The sequence below is a fragment of the Mus pahari genome, chromosome 3 (assembly GCF_900095145.1).
Source record: "Mus pahari chromosome 3, PAHARI_EIJ_v1.1, whole genome shotgun sequence".
In the NCBI taxonomy this organism is placed as follows: Eukaryota; Metazoa; Chordata; class Mammalia; order Rodentia; family Muridae; genus Mus; species Mus pahari.
In genome coordinates, this window is record NC_034592.1 from 123828004 (window position 1) to 123851721 (window position 23718).

Sequence of the window (23718 nt, forward strand, 5' to 3'; positions counted from 1 at the left end):
TGCCAAACTAAGTCAAGAAGAGCTAGGAGGAAATAAACCAGTTCTAAGCACTGTCCCTTTTCATTTATTCTAAAATGCTTGTTTATCTATAAGATGATAACAAGAAAAATAGAGTTCGCTTATTAAACAGACTCCATTCCACTGTCAACCCCAATGCATAAGAGTCAGCTTCAGTTTAGACAAGCTTATGAGTGGGAGAATAAAGTCATCAGATGTGTTCCAATGAAAATCATCATTAGATGTCTTCATTCCAAGCTCAGAGTGTACGCACAGCAATCTGCTGCCGACAGTATGTCCATGGTAATTTACTTCTTTTCTAAGACAGAGTCGTCACTATCTCATCTGCCATTCTCAATATTGGTTTCAGCTTTCCTTAATTATATATAAAAAGTGTTCTCCTTTTTAAACACATTGTACCCTTTACCTTTCAGAACACCCATGCAATGATCCTGTTGGCTTTCCTGCAGTTACATACTCATCAAGACCATACTTATGTGTCCCCTGACTGCTGCACATAAGCCCTGAAGGTGTCTCTGGACTTCCCTGTCTGTGCAGACCTTTCCCCCGCCTGGTGTTCATGCCAAGCAGCCGGCACAAGGTGTTTAATGACCTAGAAACAGCCCTACTGTTCTCTGCTATTCAAGAAGGAATGTAACTGGGAAATTCAAGCTGAAGTGTACACTCTAAGTCAATTTTCTTATTATAGACTGGTATTGATAAAGATTTGATGAGAATAAAATTGGACTTGCTCAAATTCTCCCTAACAGACAAAATACTTAGTAGGTCAATGAATAATAGATTTTTACAAACTTTACTAATCATCACATTCTCTTTATATGTTAGAACCTCACTATTTTATTTCCTCCAGATCTTCCACTTTAAATCTAAATAGTGACTATTGGACTATGGTACCCAGGAAATACTTACATTGAATGAAGTTTAAGTGCCTGTGATTCAGAAATTCTACCAGCAACCTGCAGTCTGTTTGTGCTATGGGGCCAGCCCTCTTAAGCAGCCAGTTGACCTCATTCACCCTCACTTTAACACTGTAAGGTGTCTACCACTATTGGCTTTACAGATGGGTACAGAGGCTCAGAAGAGGCTGAGTCACAGATCTAATAGTACATCTGAAAATCTAGTCAAATTGGAGTTTGTTATCAAAAATTTACAACATGAAAGAGGTCTTTAGAGAAGAGCTTTATTTTCCCTTTGAAATAGGCAGCCTATTTTCTTTTTTCCATGTTAATGTGGGCCTCTTTGCAGGAAAAAAAAAAGAGGAAGTTAAAATTAGCATGATTCATAATGTAATTACCAGTGAATTAATAGCAATGAAGAAATGCATAATTATCCATAGTAGTGTGAGGCTAGATTAGCTAGCCAGAAGCTACTCAGACCCTGGTGACTATTTTCACAGAACCTAGAATATAGAACCTTATGTCCAGGATAATGTAATTTTATCAATTAAAATACTAGAGTGTTTTAAAAAGTAATGTTTAGGGAACTAAACACCCATGGAAGGAGTTACAGAGACAAAGTTTGGAGCTGAGACGTAAAGATGGACCATCCAGAAACTGCCCTACCCAGGGGTCCATCCCATAATCAGCCACCAAACGCAGACACTACTGCATACACCAGCAAGATTTTGCTGAAAGGACCCTGATATAGCTGTCTCATGTGAGGCTATGCCAGTGCCTGGCAAACACAGAAGTGGATGCTCACAATCAGCTATGGGACGGAACACAATGCCCCCAATAGAGGAGCTAGAGAAAGTACCCAAGGAGGTGAAGGGGTCTGCAACCCTGTAGGTGGAACAACAATATGAACTAACCAGTACCCCCTGAGTTTGTGTCTCTAGCTGCATATGTAGCAGAAGATGGCCTAGTCATCCATCATTGGGAAGAGAGGCCCCTTGGTCTTGCAAACTTTATATGCCCCAGTACAGGGGAACACCAGGGCCAAGAAGTGGGAGTGGGTGGGTAGGGGAGCAGGGAGGTATAGGGGACCTTGGGGATAGCATTTGAAATGTAAATGCAGTACCTAATAAAAAATTGAAAAAAAAAAAAACAAAAATAATGTTTAATGAAAGTCTTTCTAAGGTACTCTCTAGACCCTTTGTGTATCAATTCAGAAAACCCAAGGGTATCACTTGGAAAATGCAGAATTCTATGCAGTGCATATCCTTGGCATTTGATTTTAGTTATTTTTTCTCTCCATGTTATTTTCTCTGTGTTTGGATCTCCTTGATTCCTCCTTTAGTCCTCTTCCTCTACTGTGCTGAAATGGAGAAATCAAACACTTGAAATCTGAGAACAGCAGCAAACTGTATACAGTGACTGGAGTTGTTAATAGTAAAAGTAAATGTTGATTATAGTCTTTAGGACAAAACAAAAGTTATATAACCCTGGATTACTCAGTTATTTAAACACTACATTGATCACTACAGATAAATCCAATGTAATAAAATGGTGGTAATATATCTAGCAGGAAGAGGAAGAGGAAGAAGAAGAGGAGGAAGAACAACAACAGAGCACAACAGAAAGAAGTAAACAGGGAACAATATGAAGACTTCTTGGTAGCATTAATTTATCTTGTCTGAGTGGTGCCATCTCCCCCAGATGCTTACCATGGTCTGAGTAATTTCTGCTGCCATAGAGGATGCCTGTATACAAGTCATACATCTGGCTGATTAATTGCAAACATATCAAAAAGAGTACTTCTTTCACAACAGTTCTGGTTGCATTTACTAGCATCTGTTTCAGAACTGTATGTGAGGTTATTAAAAGCTGTGAAGCCACCTCAAGTTGGCTTCTTTCTCTGCTCAGTTCTCTTTCACTTCTACCACACCTGTTTTTCTCAAGATCATTTCCTCAGAAATCTCCTAAGCTTCAGTCTCAATCCCTAGAAAACCAATCTTCTATAGCACTTTATGCAAACCATCAGGACTTCTGCTTAGGGGGAATTATGGTCTAGTTTAAAAGACAGGGCACAATAATTCATACTATAGGGAAGTGAACCTACAGGGCAAATGTATAAGTCCAGTTCTGAGTGTTCTTCTTTATCCGAATCCAAGTAGAGTTGTGAGAATTGGGGTAGGCATGAAAGGCATCTCAGAGGAAGTTTGCAAGTGTTCTTTTCTTCAACTCAAGACAGATATAAGAGTGTTGCATAATTCAACAGAACTATGTTAAATCTTTGTATGTGTTTCTAACAGTGCATAACTATTAAAGGGATCATATTAGCTACTGTTTCTTCCTGAAACCTCTTTTGATTTGTATGCCCATCACAGAACTATAAGCTGGGTCTGGGGCAGTAGAGAGAGCCCTGTTTAACTGGAGTCTTTACCTTGGCATGTTACATAGCATTCAATCTAAGAAATGTACACTCATCTCAATCAATGATGTTTTTTCCATCGTCTGCCTTGAGTATTTCTTCTGATATGTGTACTGTTGTAACATCTTCACTCTCCATAATCTACTCTCTTGATAATTTTGTTTTCTCTCTCTTCACATGGATCATGATTTTCAAATCAAGTGCTGAAGATTCAAGGTGCTAGCACCATCTCAGTGATTTCTCCTCCTCCTCATGTAGTCCTACACGTGTATCTTAACACCTTGTCATCACCTAGTCTAAGCTGACTTCAGTTGTGATTCTCTAATAATAGACTGAGAGGTTTTTTTTTTCTTTTGTTTTTGGATTTGAGGTTAGATAGTTTGTGAGGGAGCTGTTCTCAGTCAGGAGAAAAAAGATGAGGTAGAGAAGGAAAGGAAGTCAATTTTCAAACAATTTACTGGAAATGTACAAACCCTGGCAACCAGAGCTTAACCTAGCTGGCAACTTTATTAGTCTACATGAAATATATACCTCACCCCTCGTACCACCTGCTTCAGTGTGAAATGGAAGGATGCCCCAAAGGTTTCTGAAGGCAGCAATATTCACAGAAAAACAGATCATAAGGGTAGGTCCGAATTCATTGGTAGATTAGTCCATTGCTGAGTTCATTCTTGAACTGATTTTTAAAGGTGGTTTAAACTGAGGGAGTTGTCACCTAGTTGAAGGAAGAAAGTTGCTGGGGGCACTCTTCAAGAGTGTTCTTTGCCAGTGTCTGAACATTATATCTCTAACTTGTCTTGGTCACTGTATTAACTTTTTTCTGTTATTATGATAAAAATCCCCAACAAAAGGAAGATATTCCTTAAGAAATAAAGGATGCCCTGGATTTCACAGACCTAGGGAATAGTCTGCTCTAGTGGGAAAGGCATGACCGCAGAAGCCTGAGCTTAAGGCTACATTGTATGCACAATCAACAAGCACACATTTAATTCTAAAACGCAGCCCAATTTATCCTCTTTATTTAGTCTAGGATCCCAGCCCATGAGGTGGTGCTCCTCACAGCCAAGGTATGTCTTCCCTCTTCAATTAATCTATATAATTACTCATAAACATGTCCAGAGGTTCAGTATGGTAGTTTGAATAAGATATCCCATTTAATCCCAGACACGTTAATGTCTGGTCCTCACTTAATGACACTGATTATGGGGGCTTAGGACGCTTAGCCTTGTTGGACAGTATATGTTACTGAAAGTGGGATTCGCAAGCTTAAAGACTTGGGCCATTTTGAGTTTGTTCTTTCTGTCTTTTGTTTGCAGTTAAGGCTGTGAGATCTCACCTTGCTGTTCTGACCACAATGCCTACCACTTCCACACCATGATGGACTCTTACCCTCTGGAATAATAAGCCCAAATTAACCCTGCTTCTATAAGTTACATCGGTCATGGTGTTTTATCACAGCAATAGAAAAGTGACACTAAGACACTCACTTGTTCTATAGAATCCATCATAGACATGCACAGAAGCTTTAGTCTTGTGTGATTCCGGCTCATGCCAAATTGCCAAACAATATCAATCAATATTAACAGTTAGTGTCACCATGAATTACTGATTTTTCTCTACCTTAAACTTTTAACCATAACAAACAAGCAATTGAGCCAAGAAAGCATAGTTGAGAAATTGTGAAGTGGTAAATCTTAACATAAACATTTTCTCATTAGACTCTTGGATATTTTGTCACAGTGAATTAATACACCCTCTAAGGACAAGGGAAGGATGCTTTGTATACACTAATTCATACTAGTGATCTCAAAACACTGATCTCTTTGGAAATAACTTCTTGGAATTCTGGTTTCTCCTGAGATTGAGCAAAGAAGTTTTTGAAAGTAAGAACAGTTAAGTTAAAGAGATGAAAGAAAGAAAAAGAAGAAAGGAAAGAAGGAAGGAAGGAAAGGAAAAGAAAGGGGAAGGGAAGAGAAGGAAAGGAAAGGAAAGGAAAGGAAAGGAAAGGAAAGGAAAGGAAAGGAAAGGAAAGGAAAGGAAAGGAAAGGAAAGGAAAGGAAAGGAAAGGAAAGGAAAGGAAAGGAAAGGAAAGGAAAGGAAAGGAAAAGAAGAAATCCAGCCTTTGGTCACTGAAGTGGTAAAGGTGAGAGGATGTGGGGAAAGTCCTGAAAAAAGTTAGCTACACCAAGTAGCCATGAGAATATATATAACCAGTCCCATTGAACAGACTATACATGTTCCTCCTGTCTCCTGTGTCCAGTTAGGCAGCAATACTGGCCTAAGTTCCTCCCTCGCCTTCTTTCCACACATTTTCCATCTTTGAAGTCATGTCTGCATCCTTTTTTATTTTTCCCCTGTCTTAGCATGTCCCAGCATACTTGCCTGATAGAGGTTGGAGGTTAGGTCCTTTTGTGTGGTGTTTTCTCACTTTTGTGTTTGTGTTACAGTGCCTCTCCAAAATCCTCCTTTTCTAAGACACTTCACACATCCCTCTCTGCTGTTTATAACACTTAAATTTAGCCTCATTTCAGCAGTCCTCATAATATACCTTTTATTAAAGTTGTTTAGACGGGTATTTCTTTTTCTCCCTAGATTGTGACCCCCCAGAGTGGAAGTGTTGGTATTCAGTTGCTATGGAATCCACTACAGTGCTTCACATAGGGAGGGCATTTGATAATTTAATGCTTGCTGAATTAAATTGAATAATTAAAATCCAAAGTAAGTTGGAAAAGGGTACTTTTTGGAGGGGAGTCCGGACTGGGTTACCTGAATAGGAAAACATACTCGATTTTTCTAACAGCTTGCACCCAAGCTGTCATTAAAATTAAAGTCCTTTATTACACTCTTTTATTGTTGATGAAATAATACTCCCGTGCCTTGGAGCACGCTGCTCTTAGTTATAATTTTGTGACATCAGGCATCAAGCAGTTGGAAAATTGCATGTGCTGGTAATATAACTTTACATCCAGTATATCATTACAAATGAGAACATGGGGCCTGGGGGTAGGGATGTTCTGTGACATACTTCTCTGAAAAGAAAGAAAATTCACCTACAAATTTTCCTCTAAAGCATTTTCAACTTGGAACACACCAGACTCCATACACTTTAGTTGTCTTCTCAGTTATATCAGTACAATCCTAGCTGGTACTGTGCTACAAATACAAACTATATCTCTCCTCCCCCCCACCCCCACCCGCTGTTTCTCACAGCCCCACAACCGATGCATCCGTATATTTATATGCAGAAAGCATACATAGGACCAATGAAAACACTTTTCTAAATTTTTGAACTGATGCTGGCTATTGCTTTGAAGGTAAGTGCTTGTCCTGGCCTGATTATTCTGATTGGAGCACTTACCCTATCAATTCCTCTATTTGTCCACTCCTGTTTAAATGATCATGGAGATCTCCATTAAGTGGAATTAAGACAAAGAAGAAATGCCTTATTCGGCTGAGATGAACTCAAATGAGCCATATTCCAAGGCCCTCCTGAGACTCGTATCTGAGGTAGAGGATGGTAGGTGCTATGAAGGTGGTCCTCTTCAAACTGTCTCTCCTATGCAGCCCTGTGGAACTCTACTTTGTATAATGATATAAGTATATTCTAACAGTGAGCTATAGTGAAAGGTTCACCAAATAGCTTCAATTTAAAATGATGGAGAATTGTTTGAATTTCTTATTGAGGTGGGTTTTTTTTCTTTTGTGCTTATTTTATGATTATATATTATCACCTTGTTGAGAGAAAGCCTCTCCTTTTGACCTAGTCTGGCCTCAAACTCAATTCATGATCTTCTTAACTTTATCTCCTGAGACAATATTTAGTTATAACCCCAGGCTGCTGCTGCTGCTGCTGCTGCTGCTGCTCATCATCATCATCATCATCATCATCATCATCATCATCATCATCATCAATCCAAACAAGGGTCAGACAGTAACTGATATGAGAGATCCAGTGTTGTTCAAAAACCTAGGATCCCTTGTTATATTTGATAGTTAGTATCTATCTTTGGTATTGACTTGTGGTCATAGATAACATTGTGGAATTCCAGCAGTCCCTTGTGTTTTCAAGGCAGTCAGGAGGTTGAGTTTAAGAGCAGTAAACATTTAATTGATCTGCAAACTTTCCTTGCAAACTTTACATTCAAAGCTTTTCTTTTATATTTAAGATGCCTTTGTCATATGACTCCTTGTTTAGATATGTGTGTTTGCCTTTTGGAATTAGTGGTAGTTATAAAGAGGTCTTATTGTTGTTAGTTTTAATTATTTTGTGGAGTTCAATCCTGGAGATATAGACTAGGGAGGTGCTCAACTGTTGTCAAAAGGTTCTCTTTATTAAGAAAATAAAGAAGACCACATTCTGAGCAGTCAATGAAAATATACACATAATACTATTTCTGTTTGATGTTTACATAATTGGGCAAAGAAAGAGTGGGGAGAAGATGCCTTCTCACATGGCATCTAAAAAGTCTCCATGCTGTCAAGACATTGTTTGCTTCACTCAGAAGAAATCATACTATGAAAGTAGGCTGTTATTTTATGAAGTACTGATATCTTTTCTTGAGACAGCATTTCTTTTTCCAGCACTGGCTATCTGTGTCAGACCAAGTCAACATACCACAGTTATTTATTAACAAGACTTACACCCTTCTTAATAGCCTTGGTTATTTCCTCCCCGAGGGAGAGGTTGGACTCAAGGAAGTTGTCATTATTTTCTTTGTCTGGTCCAGAGTATCTTTGTTCATGCTCAACTTCTAAGAGAATATTAATTCACTTTTAAACCTGTAGGGACTAATTATCAGAATAAGACAAAAGAGACTTGTAAAGTTTTTGCTGGAAGTGAGGTCAGGGGACCAGGAATTGAGAGCTTGAATTTGCTGCTTGTGTGTCTGAAAACTAGATGATGGCCACTGTCATTCTGTTCTAGAGGAATACTTAAAAGTTCCTGGGCAGATAGCCCGCTCCTCTGTCATATCTTAATCTTAAGTTACATATTTCCCCACTTCATTGTTGAATATGTTTTTTGAACTCCCAGGTTGCCAAAGTTATTCCACCTGTCCCCCAAAGCCCCAAAATATGTGTTTTTACAAAAGAGACAGTGGACATTGTAGTAGCTGAGATAGGTTGGAGAAAAAAGGGCCTGAGGAGAGCTGTCCCTGGAGGAGTGACAGAATCACAGATTCTTTCCAAGGAGGTAAAGAACTCACTTGGATCATCTGGTTCTGATCTCTAGCCATGGACTTGTGACAATCTTAGTCAGCAAGCATGTTTCATTTGTCATCTGTAATAAGCTGTAATTGATATAGACTATTTGACTCAAAGTTGAATGTCTACTGAGTTGATAGTCCATACATTCTAACAATCATTAACATTTAACATCTGCTTTCTCCCAAATAGTTTTTACATTTCAAATGTGATTTTGCAAACATTTGTCATGCACTATGCAGAAAAGACTGAGAAAAATGTAAGCAGTCATTTATGCCACACTGTGATTTCTCCTTAAAGGTATGTAGAAAGAACTTTGGTCATCTTTAAAGAGCCTTTTTCCCCCATAGGGAAAGTGCAAAGCAGAAAGCTAGTTTGCTAGGAGATCTGTAACATGAGGTCAAAGCAAAGGTTCATGTCACTATCGCATCTTCAGGACGAGGAAGGTAAGGTTTACTAAGGAGGCTCTGCCCTGTCATCCCTCCGTGATCTCACTTGAAACAAAATCCTGGCTGACCTCATCCTCTCCATCCAGGAGATTTCAGTTACAACTGATGCTGTCTACAGAGCAAGGACTCTGTCTCTCTTCAAACAGACAGCCAAGTCCCCTCCTCATTTAGCCTCCACTGGAACTTTGCTTTTCTTCTGGAGTCTGGTTTACTGGTGCCGGAGAGCCAGGGGCGGGGTATCACTCTTTACACTGCTTGGAAAGGATTTTAGTTGATCTTTTGAAAATAATTTTCGTAAAAGATTTAGATTCTATCCTATGACATCCTTGAAACCCATGAATAGAGGCCCTTAATTGGGACTAATACAGTCATATTCCAAGATCTCTTTAATATATCTTGGCTTTGTTGCCTACTTTATAAAATATTTACCTAAAGTGCTTTTTCAGAATGTTTACTCTAACCTATTTTTATGACAATTCAAGTCCAAGAATTATAAAGTATGGATTTTCTAAATATGGAAACACTATGGAACATAAAAAAGTGAAGAATTTTTACTCATGTGGGAAGATATACCAGCATTTTTTTTCTGATTAGTTTTTGACAATTTGATGCAGCCTTAGACATATATGCAAGGAGGGAATGTTAATTGAGAGAGCTCTTCCATAAGATTGTCCTCGAGGCAAGACTGTGCGAACTTTTTTTTTTTTTAATTTAATGATTAATGTGGGAGGGCCCAGCCTACTGTGGGCAGTGCCACCCAAGAGCAGGTGGACCAGGGTTATATAAGAAACTGCTTGTGGAGCTATGATGAACAAGCAGGAAAAAACATTTCTCTGTGACTTCAATTTCAGTTTCTGCCTTGAATTCCTTCAACAACTTCCCTCAGTGATCAAGTGTGATCCAAGAATTATAAAATAAAGTAAACCATTCCTCCCCAAGGTGCTTTGGTCACAGTGTTTTATCAGAGCAACAGTGAATCTGTCTAACTAAGGCAGTTAAGCATCAAAGGATGTAGCTGCATCCCACCTCTTTCTGTGAAAGATAAGTAGGTAGGTGATGGCAGACAAGCAGTCCCAGCAGGTGTGACTCGCTGAGTCACTGAGTTACAATGAGATTTGCAAGAACTCTTAGAGTAAAGAGGCTGCAAAGCATCCACTTGTACACTTTGTTTTCTTTTTTAAAAGGTCCCCATGAGGGTTGGCCATAGTGGGAGACAGAGACAAGCAGATCCTCAGATCTGTGTTAGTTCTGTCAGCCTGGCCTATAAATACAGAGCGAGACCTGTCTCAAAAACCAAAAAACCAAAAAACCAAAAAACCAAAAAACAAAACAAAACCCCAAAACAGCAAAACTCACACCATGACCATTATTTATCAGAATGGTGGCATATTGAGACATTTCGTTTTCTTTTTTTATACTATGCTATATATTAAAATCACTTTTAAATCAATGCTAACTTTTAAAGGTATCTATGATGAATTGTCTTTTTTTATCATTAAAGACTGTAGGGTTTGGGTTTTTTTTAAATGGGATTTCAATGTGTAGCTCAGGCTTCTCTCACATTTGTTGCTATATTTATGCTTCAGCCTTAAGTGTTCTTGTATGATGGCATAATCCACCATGCCTGGTTAAATATTCTATTTTAAAATTCATAACATTTGTTTTAATTCATTTATGTTCTCAGCTGCAGGTTTGCTCGACTGATCTAGCTCAGGCTGTGAGCATGTGCTTAGCGGTGGCTTTTACTGTGTGCTTTTACTTGTAGAAAAATATGTATAACCTCATTTGCTTGAATATGTATTTGTATGTATTTACCCTATGTTATACACACATGGCCCATTTGTGATAAAAATGAACTGAATAATACATTGTTCATTTTTTTTTTCAGTTTTAATAAGTAAGAAAAGACATTTCTGTTTAAAGGCAATACATTAAAAGATGCACCTATATATGCCTCAGTGTGCACTGTAAGACTGGCCAGGTATCTACACATTTGTAACTTCACATTTGTAAATCCCAGCACAAAACCACCAATATGAACAACCAATATTAATAACATGCTTTCCCCAGAAACCAAGAACCGTATTGCCATAGATCCTAAGAGAAGCCAGTTTAGGTCTCAGCTGCTCCGGAGGATTCAGACAGAATTGGTAAAGTACCTGTGATCCAACCATGACCAGGTGGGCTAGAGTTACTACTTCAAATAGTAAGAGACCCCTGTCAGCAACATCATGGAAGGGGTCTGCGGAGAGAGCAACCCAAAACCTTCCAAATCATAAGCAATATCCAGTCAGTTGGCTGTCCCTTAGAAACGGTGCACCTCAGGCAAAACGCGAAAAGAGTACTTGAATGAAGATTTGAATGGATTCATGGCGTATCTGAAACAGAGCTCACAGGTGCTTCACAATGGAGAGCTGATAGCAGCTGACAGCCTGGAAGTAAGGGAAGAAATTGCAGTGGCCTTAAAGAACGACAAGTAGATCGGAAAGAAGGTGGCTGAAGAGACAGGAGGCAAAGAAGAATGCAATGGTATGTTTCCATTGTCGACAAGCTGACTGGCCCGCTGTACTAGAGAGTCAGGACATGGGCACACACACATTTGTTATCGCTGCAGGTCCACGGAGCATGAGATGGCAAAGTTTAGAGCAAATGTAGATCCTGCACTTGGTGAATTTCCTTTTGCAAATGTTTTGTCTGCGGAGAAATGGGACCCCTGTCCAGATTCTGCCTGATAATACTAAAGGAGTCTATGCAGATGGTTGTGGCTGTAAACTCTGTGGCTCCATGGAACATTTTACGAAAGATAGTTCTGAAAATCAGAACGCAGATCGGATCATCACAGTTGATTGCTGGACAAAGGTAATGAATGCAGACTACGAAGATGTTCTGGATGTGCCCAAACCTAAAAGGAAAGTACCCAAAGTTGTTAATTTTTGATAAGAATTGGTACAGTTGTTAATTACCACCTCAAGTTTACTTTCCAAAGCTTTTACAGATTAAAGCTGGGCACCTGTGGAGGCAAGTCTGTGTTATAGACGCCACGCCACTCTGACTTCGGTGGGGGCAAGTTGCCGACAATCTACCTATCAAGGAGTGCAGAGTGATTAAATACACTCTCTAGGTGTGTGTGTATGTGTGTGTGTGTTGTCTGTCTGTCTGTATCTCTGTGCCTGTGCATCTGTCTGTATTTGAAACAGATTCTATGTAGCCCAGGCTGGCGCCAAACTAATATCCCTGCTTCAGGATCCAGAGTCCTGAGATTATAGGCAATGCGCCTAAGGGCATATTTTAACAGATGGAACTTAGAAATAACTAAGAGCCTCTATACCTGATTGTAGCAGTCATCACTATAAATGTGAATTATGAATCAAAATTGACCCCTAAACAAAGCATATGTCTTTCAGCTCACGAATAAATATTTTGTTATATGCTCTTCAAAAAGAAAAAGAAAGAAAAGAAAAAAGAAAAGACAAGTTGAGGCACAAGATGAGAACTTCAAACTAGCAATGGTGACTATGTTCAAGGAGGAATGTCAATGAATGCCTTAATAAGGACTATAAATACACAAGTGTTGAATGAAGTAATGAAATCAATTCAAGACATGAAAGTAGAACTTAAGAAAGAAATTGAACCACTGAAAAAAAAACCACAAACTGAAATAAAACCAGACATGGAAAAGTCAGGATACCACATTAACAATGCAGAGGTAAACCTCAGCACCAGATGGAAAGTCCTGGAAGAGACTGAAGGCAAGGTAGAAAAACTGGAGAGCTCAACCAAAGAAAGTATCAAGTCTAAGAACTCTAGTCACAAAACAGTCACAAGTCTGAAAAGCCAGCACTCCGAAAAGACAAAACACGATAATAGGTATAGAGAAGGAGAATAAACCTGTGTTAAAGTAAAGAGTATATTTTCAACAAAATTATAGGGGAAACATTCCATATTGTAAAGACAGAGATGCCTATCAGGTTGGTACAGGAAGCAAATAGAACAGCAAATGTGCCCAGAAAAGAAACTCCTCACAATGCATAGTCACCAAAACCACCAAGCACACTGAACACAGAAAGGATATTAAAAGCTGCAAGGGCGAAGCCCAGGCCACATGCAAAGGCAGGGCTATTAGAACAACACCTGACTTTTCAATGGAAGCTCTGAAAACAGATGGGCCTAGATGAATGTTCTACAAGATTTCAGAGACCACAGATGCCAGCACAAACTACTATACCATCAATCACAGGACAGAGAAAGAAAAACACTGCACTTCATAAACTAGAAACAAATTTAAGCAGTTTATGTTCACCAATCCAGAAGGCCTAAGAGAAAATTTTAACTCTGAAGAAAAAGATACTATACTAAAGAGGAAACAAGGAGTAAATTAAAAGCAGAGCAGTAAATCAAAAGGGAGCACCACACCACAAAAAAAAACAAAATAACGGGAATCAATACACACTGCTCATTAATAACTCTCATTATTAATCATCCCAGTATCCCTAATAAAACACAGAGAATAACAGACTGAATTATAAAATAGTACTGAGCTTTCTGTTACATCTAAGAAACACACTTTGCCATCAAGGATAGCACCTTAGGAAGAAGATGAGAAAAGATATTCCAAGCAAACCTACCCATGAATCAAGAAGGTATTATAATATGTGACAAAATAGACTTTAAACCCAAACTAATCAAACAGATAGGAAATATATTGCATATATATTAAGGGAAAACGTCTACCAAGAAGATATTATAATCTAAACATTTATGCATAAAACATAGGGGCACCCAAATTATTAAAAGAAACACAGCTAAAATCACATAATCATCCTATCCTTTTCTTTCTCATAATATCTCATATTAAATATAAAAACTAAATAGAGAAATTCTGGAGTTAACATCAAAATCAAATGAACTTGACAGGCATGTACAGAGGATTCCACTAAAACACAAAAGAATATACTTGTCTCAGAAGCCCATGGAACTTCCTCTAATGCTGACCACATATTAGGATATTAAGCAAGTATCAAAAGATATTAAGAAAAGTTAAATAATACCCTGCATCTTATTTAAACACCATGGAAAGATTAAAACTGGATATCACCAACAGTAAAAACAACACAGTATGCAAACTCATGGAACCTGAACAATTCACTACTGAACAAATATTAGGTCAAGACAGACATCAATAAGAAAACTAAAACTTTGAATAATTAAATGAGACCAAAAACACAGCATACCCAAATTTATGAAAAATAGTATAGGGAGTTTTCAGAGTCAAGCTGATAACACCAGTATCTACATTAACAAAACCACAAAAAATCAAAAAACAAACAAACAAAAAAAAACAAATGCGCTCTGATTTTAGTTACTTAATGACATACCTGAATGCTCTGAAAGAGCAAGAAAGAAACAAGGAAGGAAGGAAGGAAGGAAGGAAGGAAGGAAGGAAGGAAGGAGAGAGAGAGAGAGAGAGAGAGAGAGAGAGAGAGAGAGAGAACAAACCAAAAGGAGTATAGAGGAAGGAAAAAACCCTGAAAAATGATTTAGTACAAGAGCCAGCTAAACCATGCTTGGCCCTGTATCCAAAGGAATCTACATCCTGTTACAGATACTTGCTTATCCATACTCATAGCTGCTCTGTTCATAAAAGCCAGGAATTGGGGACAGCCTAGATGTCTATCTACTGATAAATGGATTGTTACAAATGTGATATATTTACAGAACTGTATATTATTCAGCTGTTAAGAAAAATCAAATTTGAAAGTAAATGGATGGAATTAGAAACAATTACTCAGTTTCTCTCTCTTTCTCTCTCTCTCTCTCTCTCTCTCTCTCTCTCTCACACACACACACAGAGACGCACACAGACACACACACACAGAGAGAGAGAGAGAGAGAGAGAGAGAGAGAGAGAGAGAGAGAGAGAGAGAGAGAGAGAGAGAGAGAGAGAGAGAGANAGAGAGAGAGAGAGAGAGAGAGAGAGAGAGAGAGAGAGAGAGAGAGAAATTCTTTCTCCTACGTATCATAAGATTCTTATTCCTGTGCCCTTCTAGGTTGCTTCTGTCTTTGATGATTTCATTGCACTCATTATTTTGAGCCAAATGCTGGCTAGGTATACTCTTCAAAGATTAAAACTGTTTATCTGGGTATGAGAAAAAAATTGATGATCTGCCAAAAATACTCTTGTTAACCAGATAAAGCTTTTCCACCAAAAGAAAGAATCAGACATGTGAGCAGGGCTTTTCTCCCTCATGTATCACACCACCATGCAGTCATTAGAGCAAAACACCTGCACCTGGAAACACTTTCCTAGGTCCAGATGCGCGGAGGACCTGGGATGTTACTTGAATGCGAGTAACCTCATATCCCTGAGTTACAGCAATGCCCTGGGTTTATTGCCCTATTGAAAAATCCCATTTGCTTCCTCAATTTCATTTGTTTTACCTCCACAGCTCTGTCCTATGCCTCAGATGAGCCTCTTACTTATTATAATGGTGCACATACTGAGTTGTAGCCACAAGCTTGTTGCCTTTGGAATAGAAATGTTCGTTTTATTAATAAATGTCAACATTATAACAGTACAAAATAAAGTTGGTTTGGTTTTAAAGAAAGTGGGTTTTTTTTTTCCATCCATAGAACAAGTACTACCTACTGACCCCCTATTTATGTAATGTGTCATTTCATCTTTCTTGTGGCAAGGGACACAGAAATGATATCTGCTTGGTGTAAAGAAGTACTTCTGAAGATGTGGGCTAAAATTTTACTTGGTAATGTAATAGCAGTGTGATCTTGGCACTGTATCTTCTACCATTTATTTACAGGTGTGTGTGTGTGTGTGTGTGTGTGTGTGTGTGTGTAAGAGAGGGGCAGTTGGAAAAAATAACTATGGTGTTAGGTTATTGTGTTAATTACAAGTTAAATATGTGTCATTCTTCATACAATAGTCAATAAAAGCATGGTGACAGCATCAGTAATGGGTCTGATTACATAGAACCCAGCTCCATCGTACTTACAGTAAGAAGACCCTGACTTTATTAAGAGTTCATGTTATATTGGTAAACAACATACCTAGAGGGGGAAAATGTTTGAAGTAATTCATTTAATATACAAATGTTTTATTTTGTTCCTCATAGAGTATTTTCTGGTTATTGTTTCTTTTATTACTTTACCATAGATCAGTTTGTCAGTCTTGTACTTTATCATCCTATCCTGTCAAAAAGCAGTTGCTTCACTTCTGACAACAAATTGATCTATATTGAAAATCCCAGGCCAGCTAAGGCTAGGCATAATGAGATCCTTAAAAAAAAACTGTGAGGAAAGAGACATAAGAACTATGGTGTATCATATAGTAGAATCACAGAGCAATAGAGAATGGAATCTAAAAACAGGTTTGGATCACTAGGAGTTGATGGTAATATTCTCATTGCCTGAAACTGGTTCTTTCAGAGCTGGGTACCTCAAGTTGGTACCACTGTAGAGGGCAACAAAACTTACTGCAGAAATATTCCAAACTGATGCTGGCGCTCCTGTAACAGAAGATAGCTCTAGGTGAGGGTAAATTAAGAAAAAAATCATGTTTTTCTTCCTCCTACTGACAAATACATTTTAGTTTCTTTATTGACAGAACCTACCTAAAAGCCAGGTGTTACAATGTAGCATTACAGTCCTATCTCTGGAACCACACAGTCCCAGCTCTAACACTACACAGATGGTGTGAAAGGTTGGACCTGGTTCTGAGGAAAAGTCTAAGCATTCAGAGGCTACACATCCTAGTGGAGGCACGGGCATGACAGTGAAATGATACTGAGACATTAAGAACGTGCTATAAAGCAAAAGAAAAGCTCTGTTCATTTTAAGTTTGTTTTAGCATGTACCAATGTGGTTTTCAAGAGACATAGTTGAAAAGCAAAGAAATAAGTGGTCAGGTGACATACATGTTGAACAGGAACACAGCAAAGATAGAATTGTTTAAGAATGATTTTCAAGGTTTGCCCCATTTTCAAGATAATCACCATAGAGTGCACAATAACTAGTAACACTAAAGAAAGAAAATAATTTATTTTCAATGGATAGGAGTTTTCAGAGTGGAAGGACCTACTACAGTACAGCAATCCATTGGGCTTTTATTTTAAAAAGGAATCAGAAGTGGTTTCAAATATGGGAGTCATTAAAGCAAGTTCATAACTTAATGGTTACACTGGTAACTAGGTAATAGATTAGAATTAGAAGTTAGAATTGAACAGATACTACTAGAAGAAAATCTAGATATAGTCCTTATTGTAATTATTTGAGACATTGCTTTGACTGTGCATCTGGACTGCCTCTTCGATGACTTAGGCACAGAAGTTCCTTTGGGGAGTTGGGTAGAAAGAGGAATCACGAATGTTCCCAATGGATAGATGAAGTCACTAAGTGGATATCAATGTCATTATGAATCTGACAAAAACAAATAGAAGATGAGAACTTAGAAGATGAAACAAAGCAAAGCAAACAAACAAAAGCGAAGCTACTTTTTATACCCTATGAAATTTAAAACATCGAGGGGAATTTGGAGTGACTACAAATCAGGTAGACAGTCGAATACTTAAGTGGTAATAGAAGGAAAGGCAGTTGTTGCTGTTTAGATTTATTAGTCTTTCAAAGATCATCATATGGGTTATAAAGCTATGTCCCTGGAAGGATTCACTTAGGTGAATTCTATGCAGGAAAGAGAAACTCCAACATGTAGATAACTAGGGTAGTGAGATGAGCTACTCACTCAGCTAGAAGACTGGAAGAGAAGCTGGAGTGTAGCCTTCTGAAACGCAGGGAAGAAGTTTTGAAAGAATAAGGAATCCATCTTACAGGACGCAGGTGGCTCGCAGTGAAATCCAAGTGGATCGATAAATAGAAGTGTGTCCACTGGATGTGGGCACATGGGGTTTGCCCTGTCCTTGACATGAACAGATTCGCTTATCAGCTTATCAACAAGTCCTATGAGCACATAGTCGTTTGTATTCTAGGAGTCATAGGTACTTGATAGAAAAGAATAGTAATCACCAGGTTTTTGTCCCGATGAGGGGAAACTGGCTGCTGACTTACCATATTTTCTGTTAAGGGATAATATTTGATATAAGTGGCTCTGAAAGGTTTTCTGCCTCTCTGTGATTGGAATCTGTGGCTGGAAATTGATCCAGCATGATAACAAGAATGCTGTCTACCTATTTAATCTTTTTCTCTGTAGGGCACTCACTGAACATGACAATCAGGCATCCTTTCAGTGCAGTGGGGCTAGGGAAAATAGTGGTGGCACTGTAGGAAAAACAGGTATTGCTTCATCAGGATATTAACCAGGACCAGTATCTGCTCAGGACATCAATGTCTGCTTTTTAAAATTCTCATCTGTATTAAATGTCAATAAAATGACAAACTAATGAGTCAAGTTAAATTTGTTTATTCATGGATACTTCAAGGCCAAGCTTTGTGAATGTTACTGAGGTACTTCCATTTTGTACTGTTTCTTCTGCTCCCACCTCACCTCTACTTTGGGCTATAAATATAGCTGTCCTTCTATATACTACAAGGCTGAACTATAAGCATGGAACATGCCTTTCATGTCTTTATTGTGATCTACAATAGATGCTATACATATCTTTAGTGTATGGCATTATATAAAAAGCATTAATTTGTGAAGTTCATTTCCTTTAAATACAGCTCCTTTAAATCAAGCTTGAGATTTTTTTTTTTTGAGAGAGAGAGATTACCAGTATCAGTTCTTCATTGCTGTAATAGAATTTCTGATCTAAACAACTTTGAAATGGGAACAATTAATTTGGAGTCACTTTTTGGAGGTTTAGCCCTGTCAGTCTAGGCCTGCAGTCAGGTCCAGCGGGCTACTGTCAGGAGCATGTGGTCATGGACATCAGGAAACAGTGAAACACGAAGAGCTGGAGTCCTAGCTCCTTCAGGGATACCCTGTGACTTAATTTTCTTCAGCTATAGGACTGTACAAGCTGCACTTGACTTAAATTTTCTCTTAGCCCCCTAATTCAGATTCAAGCTGTCTAAAATAAGCTCATGGTTCTGCTAAGCTCCTCTCTCTCCATTTGTTCCTTGCAATGGTATCGTCAGAAATTAACTCAAAAATCTTGACTCTCACTCTCTGTTCTTCCATGACCGATCTGTCACTTCCTTTCATTCAGTTGTCCCCGTTGGTCCATATTTCTCTGCAGCCCAAACTCGATTCAGTCCTCACCTGGACTACTTGCCTTCTAAATGGCTTTTATAATTTTGTTCAGTTAATTCTCTAGATGAGAGACATTGCTATTTTCAAAATCTAAGCACATGGTTTTCCTGTTGAGTATGTTTTAATGGCCAGTCATTGTTACTGCAATATTAGAGCAAAATCTTTGAATGACGTTACCAAATCTAGAGATCTGTTCCCAGTGCTTCTCTCCTGACTCAGCCTCTAACACTCTGTGTCCCCTCTCAGGCACACTGGCCTTTCTTTGTTTTTATTCTTTCTGGTAAACATTATTCCCTTTGACCCTTAGAGCCTTCATATATACTAATTCAACCTAACCATGTCCTCCCTTCTCCCTTCTTAGCTAGTTAATCCTTGTTAAATTCCTAATGCATGCAGCCATAGGTTTCATCTCATTCCTGTGTGGAGCTGGCTATCATTTGAGCACACATAGCTATAGGTGTTTACCCGTATTTGACCAGACAAAGGGTAGTTGATTGCTATCTGTCTCCCACTAATGAAATTAGTGAGGACCTGCAGTGATCCTACTCCTGTTCAGCTGATGCCCAGCAATTATAGCAACTAGGAGAAGAATGCAGTGGGTATTTGGTAATGAATGAATGAATGAAGAAATGATCTCAAGAGAGCTACAGGCTGATTAAGGTCACCACATCCTGTTGAATGGACAGGGCCAACCTCCTAAGTAAAGATTGTGTGTTAAGGTTGGTGAATTTTAATATTTAGATTGATTAAGTTGATTTTCTATTAGTTTTATGAATTAGCATGTAATTAATAATGTCAGACTGCAGCACTCTGTGAAAAATTACTATTTTCAGATGTTTCACAATATTTCTTGTTACTTGTGAAAATTGTGGCTTCTGCGATTAGTAACTTGCAAAACTCACTCATGAACCTTGTTGCAGTAGTTTAAAATTGATGGAGAGTACAATAAACTTGGGACTTGAATGTCAGCTATGGATTTGAGGTAAACACAGCTCTCCAATAAATATGTGAATGGGAATCTGGCTGTTTTTTCTATAATTACTCAATTAAGATTTTTCCATAATAGTTTTGCAGCCAAACTCTAATTTAAGCAGGTGATCGTTTCTCTATTGATAGCTAAAACTCTCTGCTAGTTGAGGGTTTGTTATTTTTAATCATGTGAACATTTAGAAGTTTCTGAATTCTTTTAAAATTGACCCTTTTATTAATTAATTTTGAGATAGTCTTGTGTAGTCCAGGCTAGCTTTAAACTTGGTATATAGCTGAGAGTGGTCTTGTCCTGTCTCCTAATTCTAAACATTGGGAGCTTCTAATTCTTTCATCAGTCAGTAGGAGATATTACTCATATTTCATTGGCACTTTCTACATTGTGAGTACACAGTAAACATTAATCGTGCTAATCCAGGTGTAATTTATCATTTAGAAAGTAAAGTGGTTTGAGTTTCTGTCTGATAAATCCTATCATTTCTTCTAAGAATTGTTTGTCTTAGGTTGATACATGGTCACAACCCCACAAATAAGAATAGATGAGTATGAAGCCTTCTGCTTTGACAGTTTAGAAATAATGACACATTTGTAAATGTGCTGTTGATTCTCCAAGTTAATTTTTGATTGTGATAAGAATTAATTAAGTATGCTAAGAAATGCTATCATTTTCATTAATCATGCAGGAGTGTATTTATTGAGCCAGATTTTCTGAACTAAAAAGTATTAACAGGGAAATATAAAGGTTATGCATGTTTGTTATATTGAAATATAAGTACATTGGTTGTATGTAATATATTTTGGTACGTTCTTTAGTATAATATTTTCTCCTTTAACAATTTACCTAAAAGAAGTTGTTGGTGAGGATCCCTTTGTATAATTGTGGAAAAAGTAACAAAAAATTAGTAATTTAAAATTATTTGATCCTGTGAAAATACTTCATGTGTATAAATAGACTTCTGATGAGATTTCGATTTTGAAGAAATTATGGCATTTTTCTCTATATTTCAAATCAACTTGACAAAACTCTTACTTATTAACATTTTAATTTAGAAAATCCCTGCATAACCTTAATATTAAAATAAGAAGGAATGATAGTAGTTTTGATTGTCCTTGTGACTCTGTTAAGCAGTAACTAGAACACACCAGTTTGGGTGCTTTATGCAAATCATGTTTTCTTTTAGAAAATTGCTGGAAATTACATTACATGTTTTTCCCCACTCAACTTTAATCTTGGCATAGAAGATGTTGAGTGCTGCATTGACAACGAAAATGTCACCTTCATTATGTGATTGTGCCGTTTCTTTACATATAGGCAGTACCATACATGGAAGCCCTGTGGTATGTTTGAAGCAATAGCTTAAATGTCTTCTCCTGTTTCTAGTCCATTGCATGGACAGACTCTCAGGAAGGGAGTAGCATTAAGGAACTCCAGGAGACTTTTCCAGAGAGTTGCAGAGATTTCCCTACCTGGTTCGGAATCATACCCTGGACCCTGTTTGTTGATATAGTTGCAACAAAAAGCCATTAACTTACTAGGTCAAGGGGTTAATGGAAAACATATTCTTGTCTTCCTATCACCCTGCACCATTTTCCTTGGAGCTGAAGAGAGATAATACTTCTCTCCCCCAGCTTTCTCTCAACAGTTTAAAAAATGGTGACCCCCTGTTTCTGTGACTAAGGCAAAGATTAAATGCCTGTATGGAAAGCTTTAGAATCGCTCTTGGTCAGGATGACAGCTCAGGCAAGTGTTCCATCATGGTCACCTTTGCTGAGGTCACTGACTAGCATCCGGTAACCGGAGCTGGGAGGAAGGCACTTAGAGATTCCTCCACATCTGTGTAGTAAGGTTTGTCTTTATGTTTCATTGTAGACAAGTGAGTTATCTTTCATGAAAAGGCAAGGAATCTTCAAAAATCTTTACAGGAACGAATCAAACCTACCACTGCTAATGCCAAAACATTTTCTCTGAAAGAGAAAATTTTCTCAAAGTAATGCTCCCCAATTCCAATTATTCTAGAGATGAAGATTATAAAAAGTAATGCTTGTGATCAAGAAATTCACATTAAGATTATGTTGGTGATTTTAGATAAAAATCATAGATGGAATTAATTTGCCTAGATTTTCTCAGCTATTTTTTTTTTCTTTACAAACAATACAATGCCTAACCCAAGTTCAAGCCATTCCTGCTACCTGCCATTCTGGATGTAAAACTCTTAGCTCCTTCTGAAACTGTAAGCTAGTCTCAATTAATTTCTTCCCTTTATAAGAGCTGCCATGCTCAGTATCAACTAACCTGGGCTCATAGGGATTCACAATCAGGGAACCTGCGTGGGTCTGACCTAGACCCTCTGCATATATGTTATGGTTATATAACTTGGTCTTCCCGTGGGACTCCTAACCATGAGAGCAGGGGCTGTCTCTGACTCTTTTGCCTGATTTTGGTACCCATTTCCTCCTACCACATTGTCTCATCCAGCCTTAATATGAAGAGAGGTACCTAGTCTTACTGCAACTGTACATGCCGTGTTTAATATCATTGGAAGGCCTGTTATTTTCTGAACAAAAATGGAGGAAAAATGGATATAGGGCAGAAAGGTTTGGGGTAGAGATTGGGAGAAGAGGGAAGAGAAACTGTGGTTGGGATGTAATATATGAAAGAAGGATACATAAATATATGAATAAAAAGATTTGACATGGTCATGGCACCTCTTCACAGCAAGAGAAACTCAAACTAAGGCAGATGCATTGAACTGAATAGTCACAGCCACCTTATTCTTGTACTGCTCTGCCTAAACCACCAGTTATTCTGGTTTAATTTGATGCAACCTGGGTGGCAGTTTTGAGTAATTTTACTAATTCAGTGTGCCACACTAGTCAACACACACAGACACATGGTCACAGTCCTCTGTTTTGCCCATGCTTTAGCTTGACGATGTGTATGAGTTTTCTCTTGACTCAATGTTTACAAAAAGGAAATGCTTAGCCCACAATTTTCTAATCCTCTTGAAATTCTAGCCCATCTGTTCAAAGTAATTGTAAAAGTGAAGCTGGTGGAAAACATTTCTATCAGTCTGATCATTTGTTCTTTCAAATTGATTAAGTACACATGTCCATGCAACAAACCACTGTTAATGAGCTATGATAAGCACCTTGGTGTCTATAGACAGAGAGGATAGCACAGTACACAGATGTCCCCTGAAGAAGCGACTTTCTACCATGGCCTTGGTACCTCTAACCTATGCCTTGACCACATGAGTTCCTGAAACTTATACTTTTTAGTCCCACTTTTTCTTTTAATATTTATGGTGATTACAATGTAGATTTTTATATTAATTTGTACATACATGCACAAATTTCACTTAGTGTTTTCCCCTGGATACATTAAAAAAAAACCTCACTGTATAATCCTCATTTTAAATATTTTCACACTGGGGATTTAGAGTTGTATTTATTGACCATTTGCTAAGCCATCTCGTAAAAGTATTTCCATTGGAAAAACCAAGCCTATTTAACCAATGACCAATAATAAAG

General features: G+C 38.0%; 1 protein-coding gene and 1 pseudogene across 4 annotated transcripts in view; both read left to right on the plus strand.

The window, feature by feature from the left end:
- Macrod2 (mono-ADP ribosylhydrolase 2) overlaps positions 1–23718 on the plus strand; it is a 1928923-nt gene that overhangs the window by 692630 nt on the left and 1212575 nt on the right. The window lies entirely within an intron of this gene.
- Positions 10950–11940, plus strand: LOC110317571 (annotated as a pseudogene).